Below are 22,451 nucleotides of genomic sequence, written 5' to 3' on the forward strand. Positions count from 1 at the left end.
TCAATAAAAGTATTTCTTTCTTCTCCTCCTTTGGTTGCTGTCCCTTGTGTTTTTTTCCATTGGGTTAACTCTTGTAGGGTGGTTTGGATAGTTGGATGAGACCTTGGGCCTAGTTATTCACCCTTTGCCTGCATCACAAGGGCACAATTTTTGTATTTTAAATACATATGCTTGTCATCTAGGGTCTAATAGCTGTATTGAGTCAATTAGGACTCATTTACATAGTTAAAATGCCTTTTAGGCACAAAAATGCAATAAAAGTTGCAATGCAACTTTGCAACTTTTTGCATAACTAAGCAAAATTGTTTATAATCATGTTAGTGGATATGCAAAGACTTGGCATGCAATCGTGTGTCAAAGACCCAATTGCAAGTGGATATGCAATGTTAGTATGTAATTGGGTCTCACTAACTCAATTACAAGAATGAATTATAGATAATATGTAGTTGAGTCTTCAAGACTTTTCCTACAACTGTCTTTAAGACTGAATGTAATCATACCCCAAAGACTTGATTGCAAGTGTAGAAGAGATACAATATGTAATTGGGTCCTAGAGCTACATTACAAGTTATAAGTTCAATACAAGTTGATATGTAGTCAAGTCTCAAATACTTAACTATGATTGTGCTAAGAGGGTGATATGCAATTAGGTCTTCAAGACTAGATTGTAGGGATGCAGGACTTAACTTGATGATATATGAAGATGCTTAAAGAGCTTGCAATAAATTCCTAGATACTTGATTACAATATGTGCCTGTCAACATAGAAGGATGAATTATTGGTTGGGTCTTAAGGCCTACCAACCACTTAGGCATGCGAAAAATTGCAATCAAGTTTGTGAGACCAAATTGAATTTTGTTAATGCATGTTTATGACTTGTAATTGATGTCAAGGACCTTGACTACATATGAGAACTAAGAAAAACTATTCACATGTTGAGATTCAAATATTGATGTATACACTAGTAACTATGAGGATAATGCAAGGGCATTCAAAGACATAAAAAAAGGGCCTAAGAGACATGAGCCACAATGCAAATGAATTTTTGTGTAGATTTATACTTAATTCTTACCAAGAAAACTTAAAGAGCAGCATATTGAAAGGTTATGTTAAACAAAAATAATGTTGATGGTGACCTTCAATCTACCTTTGAACCCTTTTAAAGAAAGTCACATCTCAATATACTTTTTTATTTAAGATGAAACAATATGTGCATTGTTCAATTCACTTGCTTCACATGTTCTTTACTCTTTTCTACACCCACTTATATAATTCAAACTTCTACTACATGCAAAATACTTTCTAGTCTCCCATTATGTTTGGTATCATAAAAGGTGTTAAAATATTGAAACTGCATGAATTATTCTTCATAACTACTTTATTTATTTGTTCAATAGACTCATTTAACCATAGTTGAAAATTTGGTTGGATCATACCTACTTTATCTTATTTTGTGGTTTTAGTTGCAAAAATGCAAGTACAAGGGAGAAAGATGATGCCTTAGGTGCATGTAGCATATATGCACCAACTCACTATTTTTCTATAGTCAACACTTGAGACCTTAAAAATAATTTACAAAACCTCAAACTTGAGATTTACACTATTCAGAACATTCCTCAACATGTCTAATTGGTTTGGTGATAGGGAGAAGTAGGGATGAACCAATCATTGATTCATGCTTCTTGTCTACTTCTAAAACTTAAGGTGTCTTACAAGATCACCATATAGATTTATAGGATCTTTTCCAAGATAAGCTTCCCCAATCTAAAACCCTACTACACTATCTAGATAAGTTTTCACTTCTTTCTATCTACCAGGCTACCATTCAAGAATGAGGAGCATTCAAAGTCTTCAACAGTCTTCAAAAAAACTAGGTCTTTTTGACCATTCTTCTCAACCAATTGTAGGATCATAGAAGGAGTCTCAAAACCTTGCAATGTAATCCTTTGGCATCTTAAAACATCTTTCTATGGTTAAGTTTCTACCTGATTTCACCCTTTTCCTCCAAAATAGGGCTACAAGGAAGAGCCCCAATTAGCCCTATTTCACCTACAAAATAGGGATTTTATCCTTTGTCTTCAACTAACCAGTCCAAATGGCCTTCATGGGCCTCTATTAAATTTTTGATATCTTTAAGAATTTCTAGGTTTTAGACCCTAGAATGCCTGTATAACACCCTTGCTGATTTAGATGGTTTTGAGGGTTTGTATGGAAAAAATTATTGTTTGGTCTTGTTTGATGGCTAAATGGATTAATAGAAGCTTGAAATTCCACCCAAGGAACCTCCCCTCACTCCTATTTCAACCTCCAAAAGAATTCTACAAAAAATCTCCACAATCCTGCAAGAAACAAGCTTTACACCAACACTATTCCCTAGCCCGGCATGCTTTAGCTCACCTAGGGAAAGAGCTTAAAAATGCTTTCCAATATTTTGAAGGACCCTTCTTTTTCCAATATTTAGTACATTGAATGTACTCACTATCCCCAAGAGGCCATACAATTCCAACAACAGGGTAGTGAGTTACACCATTATTTCTACAAGTTGCTGAAAATAGGACAACAAACTATCTAAAACATATAGATTTTTATAACTATGAAACAAACAAATTTAAAAGAAAAATTCCTAAAGAAAAAAATTCTAATTAACCCTATCTATGATTCCATTAGGTACAAAAACCAAGGACAATGCCAAAAATTTCTTAAAACTCAGAAAATCAGTAATTTTGCCTTGAAAATGTCATGCTACAACACTTGTCCGTATAAATGACAATTCCTTATGCCTATTTTAGGGTTAGGAAGGTATTTATATGTCTTCTTAGGTGTTTCCCTTCCATGTTAGGGCTTCCATTAGCCTTATTCAATTTTTAAAATGAAAAATCCACCATTTCTTGCAAAATCAACATTTTTGCAAAAATTGCAAAAATTGCAATATAGCAACTTTTGCAATTTTTTCTTACTTGCTCTTTCTAACACTTCCAAATTGTTAAATGGGATATCCCTTAAAAATTCCATGCTAGAGACCCTTCCCTAAGCTAGATAATTATCCCTTAAGTTTCTCATTTCCCTATGGTAAGGTATGCCTTGACTTTTAGGCCAATTAGTGACTCTTCCAAAGACATTGTGACTTCCTACACCGTAGCTATCACACCTAGGTCTAATGACCCTTATTACTACTTAAAAAAGCTCTCTAAGAGCACAACACAAAAAAATTGAAAAGGTGAGGGACCTATGTTTCAAGGTTCCCCTGCATGATTTGGTGGTTCTAGCACATGTCTAAATAGTACTTCCTTTGCAATAGTGGCCTAATAAGCCCTTTAGCCTTAATTGCTGTCCCCATGGGTTAATGTAGCATTTTTGTGTATGAAATGTTAGAACTTTGGAATTTGATAGTATATCAGGAGTAGGAGGTGTCTTGGTGGTTATTTTATGCTTGCATTCAACATTTACTAAGTTGCAGGCCATAACCTTGCTTCTTAGGCTACTAAGAATTGAAGAGGTTAATGAAGGAACTATGATTTTTTCTTAGTTTGAGGCCATAAAATTCAGTCCATATGCTCTTGCTGATGTAAAAACAACATAGCTTAAGTCTCTGTTCATGGTTCCATGTCTACAATAGGTTTCATATGTTAAACCTTTGCTGTTGTCAAGGTGCAAGTGCGGGGTTTTGGGCCTTGTCTGGGCTTTCAAAATTTGTTTAGGTGTCCTTGTGGGTTGTACTCTCCTAACATTCATTTTTAGCACCCTACCACTTGAATCAATGATTCAAGGTGACCCTACACCACTCTTTCTCTCTCTCCTTCTCTCCCTATTCAATCTAATGAACCAACTAGATCTACTCTACATTTTAATGTCTCAAGTATTTCCTCGTCGTCTGACTCACGAACTTTCTAGAGAGTCTTATTATGTGGTTTTTCACCATATTTTATCAAGTGGACATTTGATGCGACAACAAGGTTCAAATAATGAAGAATCTTCCTCTCTATTTTCCAATCCTTGAATAACCACAAGTTACGGTTCTTCATAGAATATCATCTAAGCCATGTGTCGGTTACAACCACCGCACCAATATGGTACTCTAAACCTTCACCATCTATAACTGAGTGATCCAATTTTTGTTTGGCTTAGACACAATGAAAAAAATAATAATTTGTCCCTTCTTCATTGTCTTCAGGTGCAATAACAACAAAAACATGGCCTACAATGACAAATGTACAAAATGCGGTCATTAATTCAAAAAATACTTAGGTAAAAGTTATAAAGTTACATATTGAAATTACAAAGATATATAAATATATATATTACCAGGTTGCACTAGATTAGACAAGCGGTCAAAGTCAATAGACAAATCCATCTCTACCATTTCCAGTGCTTGTGGGGGATGATAGGTGTCAATTGGGTTCAAAACTCGTATATCCCATTTGTCCACCCATTCAGTTGATTCACAGTCATCCCAATTTTCCTCTAAATATGATGGACAATTGCATGCCATTTTTTGTGTGTGGATACTCCATGAACCTGCATCAAAGCTTCTAAAAGAGTGCAACTCACTTGATCCTATTAGTTTGCAACAATCCTCATATGGTGCAATGTTAGTATTATCTATCAACCAAAAAAATCTATGAACCGTAGACTCACCTTCCTTATCTGGACCCATTGTAGCGTTAGACCACTAGATGATGGATTTTTCATTTATCAATATTGCTCCATCTTTTACTTTAGTTCTTTATGAGCTAAGGCTCTTTTGATGCATGCGCCTACACCATTGTACTCTCCCTTTCCATGACCAACCTTTGTGAAATTCCACATATATTGAATTCAACACAACCTGTGCATCCTGCTCAACCAATAGAACATTCATGCATTCTTGAATTGAGATGCACAATTGTCTGAACAAATAATGTTATGATGATATGGTATGCCCTTGTTATCCAAATCTCCATAAAATAGTTGAAAAAAACCATGTACAAACTCTGTAGAATGTGATTGATCATTGTTGATGTAAAAATGGTACTCCCTCAAAATCTTCTTGTCATCCTCTGCACTTGTAGGTAAATGCATGAATATTATGTGAACAAACATGGAAACCTATTGAGAAGTATAATACTTTTCTTGCACCTCCTTTTTTGGTTGTAGTGTGTAGTTCTCTGCAAGGTCTACAACTAAAACAATGGTATCCAGTGGAAACTTATCTTTGCACAACTTGAATTGCAAATCCAACTATCAAGCTCTATGTGGATGTCTTGCATACTCATAAATCATATTTTCACAAAAAATCTTCATGAACTCATACACTAGAATCTTTTCAATGACTAAATCACATCTTTTACCCTTTTTCCCATTTTTTAGAGCATATGTCACTATCTTATATTTTTTGTAATCTACTATTTTATTTCCAATTGCATGTGTATTATCCATATGTTCATAATTTGATAAAAGTTGCAAAGAACCACAAAATAAGAATGTACCATCCAAGCATGATGTCTTGTAAAATTTTTAGCCATCCCCTATTTCACATAAAATGTTGGATATGAATTTCCTTGAAGATCTTGGTGGCTCATTCATGTCACAATCCTGCAAAACAAACTTAGAATGCAAAAACACACATATATGCCTAAAAACATCAAAATGGTTTGAATTTATCCTACAACAACAAGTTGTGCATGTGTGATTTATCTTCACATAAAAAGGTTTAGCCATCTCAAAAAATCTTTGACTTATTTGAATTTGAGGATATGTACCAATAAATTTTGCAAAAAATTGTCTGAGTTGAGTCCAAAAAATGTTTCACATGTGAGTCACAATTTTGGCTACTAATCCTCCTTCTTACAACATCTCTTTGATTAGGGGAAACACATGTATTATTTTTCCAAAAATCTTCGATCAATGATTTCAAAGCTTCACTAATTTATTTATCCTTTCATGGTAGTCTATTGCTAAATTTCCATAACTCATTTTTTGTTGGATCTTCCAATCTCTCACGCCTTAGCATGGCTCTCCTTGTATGCACTAATCTAATATGCTAAAAACACTAATTTTAATAAAAACAAAATCATTTACACATTAAACTACTATAACATATAAGAGAGACTAAGACAAGCCCTCAATTGAGAATGTGAACCATTAAGAGGTTCTCTCAATGAAGTCTTTCTTATTTTGGGGATGAGTCTATTTGGATATGGATTTAGGATGTATGCTCAAGGTCCTCAAACTATGCTTCAATGGAGATGGAAAATGGAGAATTGGTAGCTTTGTGAGCTCTTAATTTGGCATCACAAGGGTATGGTTAAGGGCTTTGGCTTCTCAAACTAGCATTATAACTTTAACTCAAAGACTGTGATGAAATGGCTTGGGAGGGGATTCAATTTATAGGCTAAGGGCTTGAGGGTTTGAGGGCTAAGATGCAAGGATGGGGAAAAGCTCATGGAGGGCTCTGATTGCATGAGAGGAGAGCACATGGTTTGTTCTTCCTTACAGCCAATCAGGGAGTGAAAGAGTGGATGGAGGAAAGGGCAAGGATGAGTCAACAAAGGAGGCTCAAGGGATAATATCTTCATAAAGACCCTTCATAATGGCTTGTAAGAGCAATGAATGAGATTGTAAGAGTCTTTTATGGCCTTTGTAAGAGCATTGAAGGCTTAGTGGTTGGGATATTTTGGAGGGAGTTGAGATTGTTGACTTTTCTTGGCTTAGGAAAGTCTTAAGCTTGCTTAGAGAATGTGACAAGGTTAGGGGGGGTATTAGAGATGGTTTAGGATTAGATTAGGCTTGTTAGAGATATGCAAGTGGATGGCATTTAATGAGGGTGGGTGATTTAGTAGCTAAGCTTGGTTAGTATGGGTGGATGGGGTGGATTAGGCTAAATGGAGGATTTAGGATAGTTTAGGGGTTATTAGATTTGAGGGCTTTATTTATCAAATAGATTTATTTAATAAATGAGGGTTTTGGAATTAGATAGGAGAATAGGATTAATTGATAAATAATGGGTTATTTGATTTATCAATTAGGACTATAGATGATTAATTAAATTAATCAGCTAAGGGATGGAAAAAGGATTAATTAAATAGGAATTTAATTAATGATGCCTTTAGAGATAGCTAAATAAGATTTCCAAAGCAGTGTAATCAGATTTAGGTGTCTATATTTTGCCCCTCTTTGACATAGTGTTGAGACAACACTATTTCAAAGAAGTTCGAATGGAGATGACATGAGGAAGATGTTTTAGCAACAAGGTTGCCCCAGTCTCAGATAAGAAGAGGAGAGACTAGACTTAGAGATGCCCCCTCAAGAAGGTGGCGGGGAGAGAAAGCGAGGCTCGACGGCTTCTTGAAAAGTACAAGAATTCAAGATGAGCAAGGAGACTCAGATAGGCAAAGAGAAGGGGCTGAATTAGCTCAAACTCTCACTATGGGAGAATGATAAAGGGAGAATTAGAGGCACAAGAGGAAGCAAGCTTAAGACTTCAGGGAAGGTGGAGGATGAAGGAGCAGAGCACTATAAAAAGGAATCCAGGATAGGGAGATGGATGAGGGGATTATAAAATTGATGCAACAGGATTTCAAAGAGTGAAATTGGCAAAAGATGGGTTTCGGAGATCCCTAGGACTAGGGTTGTGGATCTCGAAAGATGAGGCTTGGTGGATTGATTGGATGGGTGGATCCCTAAGACTAGGATTATGGATCCCTAAAGCTAAGAGTGAAGATTGATTTAAAGAGATACTGATGCATAAGCTCGGGTAGGAGAGATATATGCTGGATATGGATGGGGGATAATGGAGGTGAAGGGAATCCATTGAAGCTTTTTGAGCAGGGGGATACTTCAAAGAGAAGTACCACCATGTAGTTGAGCACTAGATTTGTTATAGGACTGTTGGTTAATTGCCAAGGTTACAAAGAACATCAAGGCCTTTTCACCACCTGCCCAGAGGACTGATGGACTGACTCAAAACAAACATGCAAGGATTGCCCCAACATCACACATGAATCTCAGAAGAATCAGAGTGGAACTGACACTGGGTAACCCACAAGCAAAAAAGAAAAACAAACAAAGGACTTGATCAAGACCTTATGCCCAGATTGCCCCATTCGCAGCATACCATGATATGGAAGATTGTGGCAAGTTTGAGGAGGGAACAAAAAGATTGTTTGGAAAAGATACTTCAAGACCCAAATGGGAAGATTCCAAATCAAAAGAAAGTAAAAATCCAAAAGAGAACTATTTTCCAACGAGATGGGTAGGATGAGGTACTAACAGACCAAGATCAGACATGAGGAAAGCTATATCCTGCAAGGATCTATCAGAGAGCACCTAAGCTGATGGATCTGGATGAGTGATGTGTTTGGCAAGCTGAACTAAGAAGGATAACACTTTGGTGACATGAGATCTAGCTAAAGGATGCATTGGAATAGCTAACCAAGGGTTGTGCGAAGTGTGTAAGATGTTGATCAAGGAGGAACTAACACAAAAGCTGGATAGATACAATGGTACTAAGCTAGAGAGGATGTACAAGCTGACATACCAAGATATGTTACAAATGTACAAGGTTGTTCATGTTTTGATTTTTGTGAGATGGAAATGTTTGTGAAGGGTGGGATGTTTGTAATAGTTGATAGGTAGATGGTTTGCGAAAAGCTTAAGTGAAAATGGGATTCTTTGTGTGCATGTGATAGGATACAAGCTAGGATACAAAATTATTTACAAGCTAGAATATGGTACAAGCTTTGGATAAGATTTGGATATACAAGCTATGATACAAGGGATGATACAAGATTTACAAGCTGGGGTACAAGATTTACAAGCTATACAAGATTTACAAGCTGTACAGGAGGTATTTACAAGCTTCATTGGATTTTGGATATTTGTTTGGAACACCAAGGGAACAAGTAGGTGTTTTATGGGATGGTGGCTGGATGGATGAGGGATAGGATAGTGATAGATAATGGATTAGTCTTAGTACACAAGGTGCCTGAATTATGAGGTTTTCACCAAGGTACCTATCTAAGGTGCTTGAATTGCCAAGTTTTCACCATTGGACACTTATTTCTCTTTACTATTTTTTTGTATTTTTCAAAAGCTGGGTATACCAAGGATCTTCAAGCATAGAACTTCTTGAGATGAATGATGTTAGTAGGATCATTCAAGAGTTCTCCTTCTGGTGTAGATAGCTGATAGGCTTCGAAGCCAAAGGATGCAGTGACAACATAAGGACCAAGCCATGTAGGTTCAAACTTGCCTTTCTTTTCTTGATCGACTTGGACTTTCATATTCTCTTTGAGGACCATGTCGCCTGGCTGAAAGTGTCATGGGAGCACCTTCTTGTTGAAATTCCTTTTGAGATGACTTTGATAGACTGTGAGATGATCATAGGCTTGTTGTCACTTCTTGTCTAAGAGATCTAGTTGGGTGAGTCGAGCTACTCTGTATTCTTCATCTGATATTTGCCCTTGCAAAGATATGTGCAAGGAGGGAAGTTCAACCTCTATGGGTAGTACCACTTTGGCACCATAGACTAGGGAGTATGGAGTTATTCCTTTGGATGTATGGAAGGAGGTTCGATAGGCCCATAGGGATGGATTTATTTGTAGGTACCAATCACAGCCGAAATCATTGACAACTCTCTTTAGGATTTTGAGGAGGGTTTTGTTAGTTGCCTCTTCCTGACCGTTATCTTGTGGGAAATATGGGCTAGAAAAGAGGTGATGGATGCAGAGGGAAGTGCATAATTCTTCCATGTTGAGATTTTCAAAGTTACCTCCATGGTCGGTGAAGATGGTGGATGGGATACCAAAGCGTCAAACAATGTGGTACAAGATGAACTTGGAGACCTAAACTCCTATAGCTGAGACTAGGGGGACTGCTTCCACCCACTTAGTAAAGTAGTCTATAGCTATTATTATCCATTTATGTCCATCAGATGAGAGAGGTGTGATAGTTCCAACTAGATCAAGGCCCTAACAAGCAAAATGCCAAGGTGGTGCAATAGGCTATAGATCCTATGCTGGAGCGTGCACGAGATTTGCCTGCTGCTGACATGGGAGATACTTTCTGACAAAGTCATAGGAGTCTTATTCAATGGTAGGCCAATAGTAGCCTGCTCTAAAGATTTTTTGAGCTAGGACAATACCACTCATGTGGGCACCTCAAAGTCCAGAGTGTACTTCTTTTAATGCCACCGTGACCTCATTTTCATCTAAACATCAAGAGAGAGTATCATGATAACCTCGGCGATATAGGGTATTGGCTATGATAACATAGAGGGATGATTTTTGGATGAGGTTTTGGCATTGGGTACGTGTGAGGTGAGGGGATATGATACCATCATTAAGGTAAGCATAAATCTCATGGTACCAAGGGGATTGAGGACTAACCAAGATGCAAACATGGTTTCAATCCTCATTTGCATAGGCAGGTGTGAGGAGCTGCTCAACTAAAAACTCATACTATGTAGCTGCTTGGGGAATTTCCAAGAGCGAGCCGATAGTAGCCATAGCATCCGCTTCTTTGTTCTGCATTCGAGGCACTTGTGTAAACTAAAGCTTTGTAAAATGCTAGGTTAGCTGATCAACTAGCTCTTTGTAGGGTAATAGCTTTTCATCTTTGGTTTGATATTAATTTAGGGCTTGCTTGATGATGAGCTGAGAATCGCCAAAGATTTGTAACTTAGTGATGTTCCATTCTGCAACTATCTTTAATCCAGCTATGAGAGCCTCATATTCAGTTATATTGTTGGTGCTAGGGAACTGTAGCTTGAAGGCTTTTGGAATGTAATCTCCTTGAGGTGTGACCAACAATATTCCTGCCCCTGATCCATGAGATGTGTATGAGCCATAAAAATAAAGTTTCCATGGGGGTTGTTCTTCAATTAGATAGACATGTTCATCCAAAAATTTTGTGATCAAAGGATAAGCATCTATTGGAGGTGCATTAGCTAGGTGATCTACTATAGCTTGCCCTTTGATTGCCTTTCTGTCCACATACTAGATGTTAAATTCACTAGGGAGCATAACCCATTTGGCCAAATGGCCTATAAGCACTGTTCTGGAGAGCATATACTTGAGAGGGTCAATCTTGGAGACTAGTTGGATGGTATGATTTTGCATGTAGTGGCAAAGCTTTTAAGTTGAGAAAACAATTGCCAAACAAGCTTTTTCAATAGGAGTATAATTGAGTTCATAACCAACTAGGGTTCTACTGATGTAGTAGATGGATCTTTCTCTGTCGTAGTCATCAAGCTGTGCTAGAAGTGTCCCTAGAGCAGTAGGCATTGCTGATATGTACAAGATCAAGGGACGACTATGAACTAGTAGAATCAAGATAGGGGGATTGGCGAGATACTGCTTGAGCTGATCAAAGTTGTGTTGACATAAAGGATCCCACTTGAAGTTTTCATCCTTCTTCAGTAAATGTGTAAATGGTGTACACTTATTTGCAAACTGGGAGATGAAGCGCCGAATGGATTGAAGCTTTCCTTGAAGAGAGTGAAGCTATTTCAGTGTCTGGGGAGGAGGCATGGCTAAGATAGCATTGACCTTCTTGGGGTCAATCTCTATACCTCATTTAGAAACTATAAAGCCTAGAAGCTTTCCCGATGTGACCCCAAAGACACATTTCTTGGGATTTAGCTTGGGATTTAGCATGAGATGATATTTGGCTAACCTATCAAAGACTTTCTCCAGGTCAACAAGATGATCCATGAAGGTGTGAGATTTAACCAAGATATCATCCACATAATCCTCCAAAATGCTATGGATGAGATCATGAAAAATGGTTGTCATAGCTCTTTGATAGGTAGCCCCAACATTCTTTAGGCAAAAAGGCATCATGTTGTAACAAAAGGTTCCCCAAGGGGTAGTGAATGCTATCTTATGTTGATCCTCTTTTGCAATTTTGATTTGATTATACCCAGAAAATCCATCCATGAGGAACATAATTTCATGTCCAACCGTAAGATCTACAATCATATCTATGTTGGGTAAGGAAAAATCATCTTTAGGACAAGCTTTGTTAAGATCTCTAAAATCAGTGCAGATTTTGATGTCACTGGAAGGTTTAGTGATGGGGACCATGTTCGAGATCTACTCTGAATAGTCGATAGGTCGGATAACCTTAGCAGCTAACATTCTTTCTAATTCATCTTTGACTAGTAATGCCACCTTGGGGTGCATTTTTCTAAGCTTTTGTCTAACAGGTTTGATCTTTGGATCAACTGCAAGATGATGAACTACAAGCTTTGGATCCAGCCCTAGCATGTCTTGATATGACCATGCAAATCGGCCAATGTTCTCTCGTAAGACCTCAAAGAGGAGATTAGCTTGGTCTTGTTATAGGGATGCAGCAATGTGAACAAGTCTAGGGACCTCTGAAGAACCAATGTTGACTTCTCTAGTATCCTCAATTAAAATAGAAGACACCTCTCGTTGATTATCTTGAGGAGGCAATGCTAAATCCTCATATTCTGCTTGTGGCTCTGGATTTTTTTGCTGATGGGTTCTCTTCGCTGCCTTAGCTAGTCCCGAATTTACCATAGTACCAGTTTTGGGTGTATTAGAACTAGGTTGGGGATTTTCTCCAAAATACCCCTTGGGATCTAATTTATAGATATAGGTAGAATCTGGCTTTGTTTTCTTATGAGATGTTTTAGCTTCCATGAATCTCAGAAGCACTTCCTTTGATGTGAACTCATCAATGTGTATGATGCTTGGTTGGTCCCAATCTATGAGTTGTGGAGGGGCGAGTGGTAGGTCAATGAAATGGATGGATAGTTCTTGGAGAACAGAGTCTCTGAGGGAGATTTGGTCTAGGATATCATCGTAGGCTCTCTTTTCAGCTTCCTCAAGAATGTCTTCAATTTCAACAAGGTCACGGTGAATGTTTGAAAAAGAGTGACCGTCCATATTGGTGCCCCCAGTTGTGGGTATGCAAAAGCCAAGACCTGACTTCGATTCCCACTTGTGTGCGTCGATGGGGCACTGCATGCCTCTTTCTTCTGGTCTTAGACCACCACCTTGATAGTTCCATTTGTTAGTGATGAGGTTATGTTCTTGGGGATAATTCTGGTTGAAGTGATCAAGGCGTGCTTGATTTCTTGGAGGTGCATCCTTATGTAACCAATTGTTGATATCTGGAGTGAGCTCCTCATGAAGAGGGATTTTTCAGGATATAAAGGTTGTTGGGCAAAATTGTTTTTATCAAGGAGGTGGAATCTCCTTTGCTTTTTGATATGTCGGTCATCCATGGGCGTGTGGATCAAGTGGGAGTGCCCCGACAGCAAATGCATCCGATAGACTATACTCTCCATAGCCTTTGTTATTGATCTTCACGGTAGACAGGGTGGAGGCGAGGATGGTTTTCAGGTCATTACAAGTGTGGGATGAGTTGGCGATGGATGTGTCAATATCAATTCCAGGGTAATGGTTTGTATATGAAGCTTTAATCGCATTGCAGTAAGCAAAGGGTTCTGGATCGGCATGGATGATTATCTTAGTACCCTGATGTGAAAATTTGATGCACTGATGGTAAGTTAATGGAATGGCTTTCATGGCATGAATCCATGGGCGACCGAGGAGGATGTCAAATGGTAGGTTTAGATCAATAACATGGAAGAGTTTTTCTTGGACGACTGGCCCAACCTTGATTGGCAGCAAAATAGTTCCTTCTGTGGTTCTTTCCAAGTTGTCATAAGCTTTGATGGTGATAACATCACTAATGATATCTGCCTCAGTATACCCAGCTTGTTTTATGAATTTTAGGGTGCAAATATTCAAGGCTGATCCATTATCTATCATTACAATTTTTACGAAAAAATTGGATACCATGATGGCTATGCGAAGTGGAAGGGTGTGATCTGGCTCAACCACAGGTATGTCGGTGGGTTTGAATGACAGGGCACATGAGGAGGATAGGTGTCCAACAAGATTGCAAAAATTAGTAGTGTTGATATTTGAAGGGACACGAGATTCTATGAGAGCACTATCAAGGATGTTTTTGTACACAGGACTAGTGTGGAGAAGATCTAAAATGGAGATTTGGGCTGGCATGTTCCCAAGGTGTTCCAAGATATTGTACTGGCTTTTTGATGGAGCTGATGGTGCTGGTGAAACCGGTGGGCCTGCGATGTTAAATCCCTCTCTTCGGGTGATGACTGCACACTCACTATTTGGGCCTTGGATATTGATAACATTGATAGAAGGCTCTTTTTCAGATATACAATCGATGAGGCTACCATAGTCTATGTAGGATGAAGAGTGGTCATTGTGCTTCCCACGCTGTTGGTTTGGCTGGCGGTTGTTGGTGTTGTTGTTGTTGTTTTGGATAGGTGCTTTTCTAGGATTTTGATTGTTGTGAGGATGAAAAGCATTTTGATAGATCTGTAAGCTTGCATTGGGAGAGGTTTGAGCACCAATAGTGATTTCTTTCCGATCAATGAGGTCCTACACATAATCTTTCAGTTTAATGCATCTGAGGGTGGTGTGACCTTTTACCCTTTGAAATTTGTAGTACTCATTGTCTTTGTACCATGCATCTTTGGATTGGCTTGGGTCAATTTGCTAGGTAGGAGGAAATTTGATGAGGTTTTCCTTGACTAATTTCTCAAAATTTACATCCAATGGCTCACCAAGGGGTGTATAGTTTCTAGGTGCAGGTTGGAATTTGGGCTTTTTTCTTGCAGCTACATTGATGGCATTAGCTTGATTGCTAGACCCTTGGAAGTTGGGTCTTGGATTGTGGTTTTGATAGCTTTGGTTATTCTGCTGTTGGTAGTTGATAGCTTGCTGATTGTTTGGTTGATATGGTGGGTTGGACTGGTTTTGAGAAGGACCAACAATATTCACATGTCTGGTGTCAGTGACGCCATCTGTTGCAACGTGCTTGTTTTTGTTCCAATACCTAGACTTGTCATTGGAATGTGATTGATTTTGGTTAGCTTCCTTGTAAATCTTGACCACACCATATTTAATGAGTCCTTGCTCAAGGATCATTCCTTTCTCTTTGATATCTTTGTAGGTCTGCAAACAGTTCATGGTCATGTGGTGAGCCAAGCTGGGATGGGCATTATCAATAAATATTTTCACCAAATGGTGCTCTAGCAAGGTGCAAGATATGTAGGTGGTAAGAGTTTGCCATCTTTGCAGATATTCGGGAAGGCTTTCTCCACCTTTTTTCTTAGTGTGGACAAGATCAACTACTGATAGCTCTGTTTCAACAAGATGGACATATTGGGCTACAAATGCCTCAGACAATTCAACAAAGTTTTTAATTATGCCATATAGGATTCTATAAAACCATTCAAGAGCTGGTCCGACCAAGCTTTTGGGAAAGAGATGCAAGAGGAAGACGTCATCGTATGCCACTTCTTGGCAGTGCATGTAAAATTCTTTGATATGTGTGGCAGGGTCTCCTTTTCCTCTGAATTTGTCAAACTTGGGTGTCTCAAAGTGTTTGAAAAATGGTGTCATGGTAATGGCTCTATCAAATGGGTAAGGACACACATTCTCAAATTCGAAGGTTTTTGGATCATTTCCCTCTTGGATGTTCTTCAAAGCTATTTTCATGGCTTCCCATTCTGAATTAATGGGTGATGGCTGGGGTGTCCCCAATGTAGGAGTACCCTGAGGTAGGTATGTGCTAGATGGGCCAATGGAATATGGATGGCTTTGAGGTATGGGATGGTAAGGATTGTACATGGCTTCGGCAACTGAATGGTGGATGATGGGTTGTTGAGGTGGAGGTGGCACATATTGCTGCATGTGTTGTGAGGCTTGCTGCTGATATTAGGTTTGAGGTTGGGATTGAGGAACATAAGCTAGCTGTGGGATAAATGGATTGCTTTGTGGAGGTAAGGTATAAGATGGTTGTGAAGCTTGGGGAAAGGATCGGGGAGCTTGTGGAACTTGACTTTGGATTTGAGGAGTTTGACTAATATATGTAGGTTGTGCCCCAATCTGGGAAGGTTTCTGCATGGTAAAAGAGGCCAAGTAATTGGTGGTTGGTGGTGGTGGATTTCCTCCTAGAAGTGGCATAGAAAAATAGTTTGTAATAGGAGGTAATGGATTAGTTGGTGGTGGAGGTGGTGGGAATTGAAAGCTTGGGAATGGAACTGATGGGGTTTGATAGCTTGGTGGCTAGATTTGAAAGCTTGGTATAGTAGTGGTAGGAGCTTGGGTCACTTGAGAGCTTGGCAGAACATTGGTAGTAGCTTGTGGGGTTTGGTAGCTTTATGGAGTGAGTGTAGTAGCTTGTGGATTTGTGGCTGATGGCATTGAGCTCCAAGGATCTAATGGAAATTATGGAATTGTGTTTTGAGCTAAGATAAACAAGTTGGGGGTGATGAAGGGTTGATTACTTGGCCCCATGGGTGGCATCCCTATTGTATATTGCTAAGGTTGGATTGGATTGGAGTGGTGGTGGTTGGATTGGCTTGCAGAAGGGAGATTTCAACTTGGGTGGAGGTTGGTATGTTTTCGTCTGTTGGATCATATGGGGTGGGTTGAGGCTCTTCTTTTGGTACATATTGAGGATAATTTGAATCATAAGAGCCTATTGGGAGTGGGAGTTGTCCAAACAATGGGTGAGATGGCTTTGATAGGGGAGGAGGTCTTCCAAAGTCGAAGGCTCCAATGTTGTCCCTTCGAAAGTTAGCCATGATTGTTTCCTTGTTTTTGTCTATAATGGCATTCACCAATACTGCATTTCCTAGTTGGTTCATGAAAGCTTCAATATCAGTAGTTGATGGTATAGTGTTCTCTGGGCTGAAGGATGGTTGACTGCTCAAGGGGAGCGATGCTATTTGATCCAAATGATAGGGCTCCATTGTTTCCTTCTTCTTGGCTAAGCGAGTGACAGGTGGTATGAAAATGAAGAATATTTCCTAGGGATGGGATGCAACAATGCTGATGGGTGCAAAAGGGGAAGGCTTTTCTATGCAAATGATTTCCTAGGTTGAGGCAAAGCTATATGAAAAAACCTAAGGAGGATTGGGTTGGGGATTCTAACTTCAAAGATATGTTGGCAAAGCACGAAAGGTCTACTTTCCTATGTGCAAGCTTGGTGGTGATTGTGTCAACTTAAGGATAGACTGATGATCCTTTAGGAAGAAAACAAGATTGACCACTTGTGGATCCCAACCTTTAGCTCAAGGTGATGAGGGATAACAAGTGACAAAGCTAGATTACCCTAGAAAAAGCTATGTCAAAGGGATAACCTTGGTGAGATTGGTGGATTTGGAAGATGTTAGGAATGGAAAACTTTTGGCAAAGTGACAACAATTTTGAAGGCTTGGATGTGAAGTTTTGGATTGTTGGCTAGATGGTTTGGTTCTAAATGAGATAGAAGAGCTAAAATGCTTAAGGGGAGGACTAAAGATGGCTGGCTTTCTTACAAAGATGACTCTAAAATGAAGCTTATGCAAGAAGATGTGGAGAAACAAGGGGGTCTAATCATAGAAATCATGCCTAGTTGGTAAGGCATAAGCAGGGTTAACTCCTGGATGTTGGTTACGTTGGATAGTGCAATCTAACTAGGCATCTTGAAGGGCTTTGTTAGTAGCTTTGTCTTCTACTTTGTGGAGTTTGGCAATTCGAGGGCTTGGTGTTATTTCCTTTCTCTTGGCTAAAAGTTCTTGGTATGCCTGAGATCGCTTGAGTTTAACTTTGTGAAACTTTTGTTTGGGTTTGGGTTGTTCTGACATCAATTCTTGAATTTTCTTGGCTTTGAGAGATCTCAGTTGTTTTGCTTCAACTCGTTCGACTTTTGGATCAGGCAATGACTACGGTAAGTATGCCCTAAGCTAGGATTGACCAAGTTTGGCAAACATTCATTCAACAAATAAAAAATCAAGCAATAGATAGGAACAACCAAATAGAAGTTTTTGATTCTCAGAATGTGATACTTGCGCCAAGGAGTGTGTATGTTTTACAAATATTTTGATTAGTCACTTCAAACACATTAACACCCTAGATGGTTTTCTGCAAGGCTGACAGTTGGTTTAGCTAGGGAGTCCTCGATATACCCAAGGTACAAGATGTCACACAACCGAGAAGAGTGGTAACCCACTTCTCCTCTTTCACTTTTCAAGGGTATAAAGTTCCTTGAGGCTTAGCTTGAGTTACAAAATTTTGATTCCAAGAGAGGTGTCTTTGGATTCACCTCCTGATCTTTATACTCCATCGAAACATTGGAGTTGAGGTCATCCCAAGGGGTGATGAAATCTCCAAGCAGGCCTCCTAAAAAGAGAAAAAAGGTTTTGGATCCTAATCTTATGCACCCAATATGGCCTCGAAAGACAACAAGGGGAGAGAAGACTTGGATGACCTTGGGTTAAAAAACATGTTTGTTCTTTTACCAACTGACTCTTATGTGTGCTGATCTAGACCTTGCAAGCACTCATGTTTAAGAGACAATGTTCAATTTCAACTTTGAAGTGCACCAACAAAGAAAAATCGATCAGAGAATGCGAACAAGAAGAAGTATTAGGGTCAACAAGAAAGTAAACTCGCGCGCCCAGTGGCCCTCCACGTCAAGTATCGATTAATTTTCTTTAAGGCATTCAAGAGTTGGTGTGATTTTGTTTTAAGCCCAAAACAAAGATTTGTGAAACTCGATTGTCAAGCACGCACTTGGAGGCCCTCCACATCAAGAGTTGTCCAATTTTAATGCCTAAATGAAGTGTTAGCGAGACTAACTTTCGTTCAAGAGATTTTCTAACTTAGAAAAACCACTAAAAATCCAAGTGAGTGGAGTTTGATTTGCATGGAGCACTTAACACCTTCTTAAGTAGACCCATCCCCATAGATGGCGCTGAGATTGCAACCAATGGTTAAATTGATGGGTGATTAAAGATGGTGAGTCCAACTACAAACTCACTCAAAGCGTCTTTAATAGTTTTTATAACTTAGAAATTTTTTAAAATGTGGAGCTAGGTTCTTTTTATGCCCAAAAATTGAAGTGTGAGATATTGCAATGGTTAATTGATCTTTTGCATTCAAGATTGTATTTGTTTGTTTTAATCATGCATTCCAAGAAAAATTTTGATTTTAATCCATGACATTCAAGATTGTGTTTGAGCAACATTCATTCAAAGAAAAATGTGTTTAAGCATACAAGTTCATTTTTCAAGTGCATTAAACCATGTAAAGAGAACTTGCAAGAAACATTGTTAGTGGTTTCATAGATGCTCCAACCTGCAAAGCTACAAAAAAGTCAATTCGATTAGTAATCGAAAAATCTCAAAATTTGAAGCTTAACTATGGAGAAAATAAAATCAACTTTTTTTGTTCTTTTTTCTAGGCGTAAAAATGCTTGAAAAAACCTTTACTCTATGAAACCACCAAAATTTAAAATTTGATTTATACTCTTTTTAAATTTTTTTAAATTTTTTTTTAAAACTATAAAGTGCGAAAACAAAGATGTTAAAACAGAAATGCAACAATAATAGGCGAAGACGACAATTCATTAGGCAGAGATGCCAAATTGCGAAGACGTTGATTTGTGAAGACGACAGAGAAAGAGGCAGAGACGACAGTTTGGTTTGGCAACACAAAAAAAATAAAATTAGGCAGAGATGCTGAACTGCAGAGGCGCTGATCTGCGGAGATGATAGTTTAAGTTGGCGGCGATTGAGACGATAGTTTAGGTTGCGAAGATGACTGTTTAGGTTGGCGGTGACAGAGATGATAGAATATTAGAGGGGACGATAGAGATGATAGAGTATCTGACGAAGACGACAGTTTGTAGGTGCAGATGCCAATCTGCGAAGACGACAATTGAGGTTTCAGAGATGACAGTTCACCAAGCGCAGACAATAGTTCACCAAGCGCAGACGCCAATCTACGGAGACGCTGATCTATGGAGACGACACTGCGCAAAAAAAATTGAAATGCGCAGATTTGTCGAGAAATTTTTATTTATTTATTAATTTTGAGTTTTAGAGGGTATTTTTTCTTCCCAAGTGCATTTTTCAACCTCCAAAAATAAGTGAAACACCCTAAAACTCACTCAAACAACAAGAAACATTAGATTATTAAAAAAAATAACATATAGATAGAAATGGATGATTAAATGACCCATAGTGGGGTCCCACCGGGCGTGCCAAAATGTATACACTAATCTAATATGCCAAAAATACTAATTTTAATGAAAACAAAAGCATTTATACATTAAACTACTATAACATATAAGACAGACTAAGACAAGCCCTCAATTGAGAATGTGAACCATTAAGAGGTTCTCTCAATGAAGTCTTTCTTGTTTTGGGATGAGTCTATTTGGATATGGATTTAGGATGTATGCTCAAGGTCTTCAAACTATGTTTCAATGGAGATGGAAAATGGCAAATTGGTAGCTTTGTGAGCTCTCAATTTGGCATCATAAGGGTATGGTTAAGGGCTTTGGCTTCTCAAACTAGCATTATAACTTTAACTCAAAGATTGTGATGAAATGGCTTGGGAGGGGATTCAATTTATAGACTAAGGGCTTGAGGGTTTGAGGGCTAAGATGCAAGGATGGGGAAAAGCTCATGGAGGGATCAGATTGCATGAGAGGAGAGCACATGGATTGTGCTTCTTTACAGCCAATTAGGAAGTGACACATGTCACAGGGTGAGTGGATGGAGGAAAGAGCAAGGATGAGTCAACAAAGGAAGCTCAAGGGATAATATCTTCATAAAGACCCTTCATAATGGCTTGTAAGAGTCTTTTATGGCCTTTGTAAGAGCATTGAAGGCTTAGTGGTTGGAATATTTTGGAGGGAGTTGAGATTGTTGACTTTGCTTGGCTTAGGAAAGTCTTAAGCTTGCTTAGGGAATGTGACAAGGTTAGGGGGGGATTAGAGATGGTTTAGGATTAGATTAGGCTTGTTAGAGATATGCAAGTGGATGACATTTAATGAGGGTGGGTGAGTTAGTAGCTAAGCTTAGCTAGTATGGGTGGATGGGGTGGATTAGGCTAAATGGAGGATTTAGGATAGTTTAGGAGTTATTATATTTGAGGGTTTTATTTATCAAATAGATTTATTTAATAAATGAGGGTTTTGGAATTAGATAGGAGAATAGGATTAATTGATAAATAATGGGTTATTTGATTTATCAGTTAGGACTATAGATGATTAATTAAATTAATCAACTAGGGGATGACAAAAAGATTAATTAAATAGGAATTTAATTAATGATTCCTTTAGAGATAGCTAAATAAGATTACCAAAGCAGTGTAATCAGATTTAGGTGTCTACACTCCTTAGAGTACCTCTACCAATTTTAATGTTTTTCTCGTCTTTCTCATGAGTCAAGCTTTCTTCATTTGGGTACTTACTATTGTCGATGTAAGTACTCATCTTCTGATATTAATATCTTTGGTGTGTGATTTAGAACCCACTTTTCCATAACCACTCATTACATTCTTTACAATGCTTTTTTCATTTGAATTGTCCATCATTCTTAGCCTAAGAATCTTCATGATAGGCCTAATTTTCAAATTCTTCATCATTTCAACAAATAATTGGCATTGACTTGTAATATTTAATTTTTCAAAAAAAATCTCCACATACGATTAACTTTTCTTTGACAAGTACGCTTGCTAATCTTACCAGGCATTGATTTCAAAATATTAGTATCAATATCAATCAAATATTTTAGTCTTCTAAAATGAATTTTAGAAGGTGTTATAATATCTTCCATTCCCTCAACATTTTGAACATCAATATAAGGTTGAGTGTTTTGTGTACCTTGAATCGAAGATGATGTGCCTTGGCAATAAGATGTAAAAGATGGAATATTACCTACTTGATATGTTGATGTTGTGCCTTCAACATGACATAATGGAGTGTGTACATCGTTGGATCTACAAATTATCATCTTTTCAACATGAGAGGATGATATGAATCCAACATTGGAAGATGGTGTAGCTTCACAATTCAATTGTCTTCTTGAGCATAAAAGTCTCATTCGTTCCCTTTGTCTTTCCAATTCTTCCTCTTTGTTTCTTTGTATTAGTGGTTCTTGTTCCTCTTCGAAAGTCAATTCTTCATTATTGCTTTGCAATTTTTTTTGTTCACATAGTAGTTTCATTTTATCTCTTTTAATTTCCATAACTGTGTCCCTCTCTTTATTTGTTTAAGTTTTTGGTTTCTTCCTTGGCATGATGATGATTTCTATATGTCAAATTATTCAAAAATCTGAATTAATTACAATTTGCAAATTGAAAAATGATTCAAATACATATAAAAATTACAATTATTTCAATGAATACACAATATATATTAAACAACTTTCCAAATTTCTAACCATTTTCAAATAAAAATTCATTCAAACTACAAATTTCAATGAATTCACTATATATTAAACAATATGTCAAATTATAATCAAATTTGTCTCTATATAAAAACAAAGAATATTTGAAAAGGACTGCACTAACCTTTTCTATAGAAAGAATATTCAAAAAGCCTTCAAATAGTGTTTGCTAACT

The sequence above is a fragment of the Cupressus sempervirens genome, chromosome 1 (assembly GCF_028749045.1).
Source record: "Cupressus sempervirens isolate cs-2001-9-10 chromosome 1, ASM2874904v1, whole genome shotgun sequence".
Lineage (NCBI taxonomy): Eukaryota > Viridiplantae > Streptophyta > Pinopsida > Cupressales > Cupressaceae > Cupressus > Cupressus sempervirens.